The sequence below is a fragment of the Nannospalax galili genome, unplaced genomic scaffold (assembly GCF_000622305.1).
Source record: "Nannospalax galili isolate Female #2095 unplaced genomic scaffold, S.galili_v1.0 scaffold75, whole genome shotgun sequence".
NCBI classification, from domain to species: Eukaryota; Metazoa; Chordata; class Mammalia; order Rodentia; family Spalacidae; genus Nannospalax; species Nannospalax galili.
The window spans coordinates 8,910,955-8,915,394 of NW_008339433.1; positions in this window are offsets into that span (position 1 = coordinate 8,910,955).

The window sequence follows — 4,440 nt, forward strand, 5'->3', positions numbered from 1 at the left end:
AGATGCATCTTAGCTCTGGAAATTGTTATTGAATATGTCAATGTTGTTGTAATGAAATGCTTCTTCTGATTGTGTGGTTATTAAATAAATAATTTTTAAAAATGCCAAGCATAGTGGCATATGCTTATGATCCCAGTGCTGGTTCAGTGGAGACAGGAGGCTCTCTGGCCACTAGCCAGCCAGTGTAGCCTAATTGGTGAGATCCAGGCAAAGGAGATAACCTGTCTCAAAGGAGATGGTTAGCACTCCTGACAATGGAACCCAAAGTTGTCTCCAGGCCTCCACATGCACGCACACACCCTTGTACATGCACTTGCACACACACATATACATATACATGTACATACATAGAAACAATGAAATTCAATGCTCCGACAGACATCTCTTTTGCTTGCAATCCCAGCACTTGGGAGGATGAGATATTATCTGCAAATTTGAGGCTACCCTGGGCTATATAGGAACTCCAGCAGTACTTATTACATTGTACCGGATAGTTTCCATAGTCAACTTGACAACCTAGACTGAGGGCTCTTCAATTGGGGGTGTTCCTGTATCAGACTGGCCTGTGGGCATGTCTATGAGGTATTTTTTTCATTGTTAAGTGATGTAGGAGTGCCCCATTCACTGTGGGTGGTGCCCCACCTGGGCAGGTGGTCCTGGGTTATATAAGAAAGCAGGCTGAGGACAGGCCAGAGGAGTAAAGTCAGTAAGCAGTTTTCCTCTGTGGTTTCTGTTCAGCTCCTGCCTCCAGGTTCCTGCCCTGCTTAAGTTCCTGCTTTGGCTTCCCTCAGTGATGGACTGTGATCAGGACATTTAAGCCAAATAAACCTTTTAATCCCTGTTCTAGTTTGTTTCTTCATTGCTGTGACAAAACATTCTGACCACTATCAACTTGGGGAGGAAAGGGTTTATTTGTGTTATGTCTCCCAGGTCACAGCTCATCAGAGAGCCCAAGGTAGGAACCCAGGGGCAGGAACTGGAGCACAGGCCATGGAGGAATGCTGCTTACTGCCTTGCTCCCCTGACCCATGCACAGCCAGCTTTCTTATACAACACAGGCCCACCTGCCCAGGGGTGGCACCACACACAGTGGGTAAGGCCCTCCCGAATCACTCAACAATCAAAAAGTTGCCCCACAGACATGGCCAAAGTCCTATGAAGGAAGTTCCCCAATTGAGGCCCCCTCAACCTAGGTGTGTCAATTTGACACTAAAGCTATCCAGCACAGTCCCCAAGTTGGTTTTGGTCAGTGTTTATTATAGCAATAGAAAGCAAACTAGGGGCTAAAGAGATGGCTCAGCAGTTAAGAGCACTGGCAGTTCTTACAGAACACCCAGGTTCAAATCCCAGCACCCACATGGCACCTACAAACTGTCCATATCTTCAGTTCAAGAGAATCCAACGCCCTCTTCTGACCTCCGTGGGCATTGCACAACGCAGGTACAGTTACACACATATAGGTAATACACTCATACATAAAATAAAGATAATAAATAAAATTCTAAAAAAGAAAGCAAACAGGGAGCTTCCAGGCAGTGTGGTGCATATGGTGTATATTTGTGTTTCTCAGGTAAATCATGCCTAAAAGCTTACGGACTAAGTGGAAAAGGGATGTGTGTGCTTAAAAGATAAAAAAGAGCCAGGCGTGGTGGCACACATCTTTAATCCCAGCACTCGGGAGGCAGAGGCAGGCGGATCTCTGTGAGTTTGCAGCCAGCCTGGTCTCCATAGTGAATCCAGGACAGCTGGGGCTACAGGGAGACCTGTCTCAAAAAGACCAAAAAAAAAAACATAAAAAAGAATGTCCCAAAGGAGGAGACTTTATTCTCAAAGTAGATGGTGATGTTTAATGAAAGATGTTCAAGAGATAGCAACTGTGGTGGTCCCCAGACATTGCCAAGAGACAATATAGTGTATGGTAGAAGATGAAAATGGAGACTGAGATTAAGAGAAGCGCAAAGACTTTTCTAGGTCAGCATGGACAGTACCCAGTGTGGATGAACCAAAGGCAGAGGAAAAAAAAAGCTGAAGACAAAGACAGAAAGGAAAGGGGAAGAACAGGGCAAAGGCAGCCAAGGGTTTGGCCTGGTAAACCCTTAAAATGTGAAAAGTGCCACAAGGGACAGAAGTTTCATTGGAATGTCTGCATTGATTTCACCTCTCACTACATAGAAGCTATTTGTTTTCATATTTTAATTTTGTCATACTTCTGTAAATCGGAACCAAAATATCTTCTTTGGTAAAGGAAAACTATACTGAAGTTTTAATTGGATGTGCCCAGTATCCAAATATTATCAGTTTTGTCAAGTATTAATATGGTTATAATTGCTTGATTTAACAACCTGTGGTTATATTCAGTGCATCAGATAAAACCAGAAATACTGACAAAATTCAAATAGAAAGCCATTATATCATCATATTTAAAAACAGGACAAGTGACTGAAGAGATGGCTCATTTAAGAACACATGCTGCTCTTGCAGAGGCCCCGGGTTCATTTTCTAGCACCCATGTCATTCTGCTCACACCCAACAATCTGTAACTTCAACTCCAGGGGATCTACGCCCTCTTCTGCCCTCCACAGCTACCTGCACTCAATGTGCAAAAACCCATACATAGATACATATACACATAATTAAAAACTAAAATCTACCGGGCGTGGTGGTGCATACCTGTAGTCCCAGCACTTGGGAGGCAGAGGCAGGCGGAGCTCTGTGAGTTCAAGGCCAGCCTGGTCTACATAGTGAGTTCCAGGACAGCTTGGGCTACAGGGAGACCCTGCTTCAAAAAGACAAAAAAAAAAAACTAAAATCATTTTGTAAAAAAGGACATCAGGGGCTAGAGAGATGGCTAAGTGGTTAAGAGCACTGGCTGCTCTTGCAGAGGACCCAGGTTAGGTTCCTAGCATCCAAATAGTGGCTAACAGCTGTCCTTAATACCCAATCCAGAGGATCTGAAGCCCTTTACTGACCTCTGCAGGCACTGCACCACATGGGTATATTTACATGTGTGCAGGCAACACACACACATAAAATAATAAAATATTTTAAAAAAATAAAAAATGATTATCAGTGGACCTTACAAACAAATTATTTGGAAATTTTATTTTGTTCATAATAAAAGATATTTTTCATGTAAAAAAAAAGAAAGCACAGCTGGGCATGGTGGCTCACGCCTATAGTTCTAGCACTTGGAGGCAGAGGCAGGCGGATCTCTGTGAGTTCAAGGCCATCCTGGTCTACACAGTGAGTTCCAGGCCAGCAGGTGCTACAGGGAGCCCTGTCTCAAAAAATAACTAAAAACAAAGTCACTGTCCCATTTTTCCCCTTTTTATTTCACCTAGGCCCATAGCCTATGGAATAGTACCACCCACATTTCGGGACAGTCCTTGACTCCTTTAGTTAATCCTCTCTGAAAATGCCTTCAAAAACATGCATGTGTGTATGCTTTACTAATTGCCTAGATACATCTCAATCCAGTCAAGTTAATAAGTCAAGATGAATCATCACCAATATGTACTTTAAAGATCTTTAAAAGTATACCTAAGGCCTATGCATATGAAAATGGATGTTAGACAAAGAAGGCAAAAAAAATCAAGAACTGTTCCTACTTAGCACTATATACTGAACTGCTGACACCATGCAGTCAGATGATGTTATCTGAAATACAGTAAGAAATAAGCTGTTTTATACTTTAAAAATAAGAACTAAACCTGGTCCTGAGTGAGCAATGGTCTCAGGCTGGTAGTGGCCTTGCAGTCTTTCTTTTAGTTGAGTGGTAAGTCAGACTTGTAGAAAGTGGAAAATTTTGACAAATAAAAACTGAAGAAAACTAATCCTGAAGCAAAAAACACTCTTTTGTCAAAGGAACCTATCCAGTCTGAGCATGTATGTTCAAATATAAAATGAGGACGTCCTCCCAAGAGTAACTTCAACGTTGCTTGAGAGTCTTCCTTTTAGACTTGTTTTTGTAAATCTGTGTGTTTGTAGAGAGTTTAGTGTTTACTGATGGCTGCTCAGCTATACTACCTGGCTAAGAGGTCAGCAGTAACCAGTGTTCCCTAAATCTATTTTTTTTTTTTTGGTCTTTTTGAGACAGGGTCTCCCTGTAGCCCCAGCTGGCCTGGAACTCACTATATAGACCAGGCTGGCTTTGAACACATAGAGATCCACGGTCCTCTGCCTCCCAAATGCTGGGATTAAAGGCATGCACCACCACGTTCAGCTTTAAATCTATTTTATTATTATTTACTTTTATTTTATGTGTATGAGTGTATTGCCTGCATGTGTGTAAGTGCACCCATGTTATGAAGTGCTCACAGAGGTCAGAAGAGGGGGTCTGATCCCTGGAACTGGAGTTATGCATGGTTGTTAGCCACTATGTGGGTGCTGGGACTCGAACCCTGGTCCGCTGCAAGAGCACCCAGTGATCTTAACTGCTGA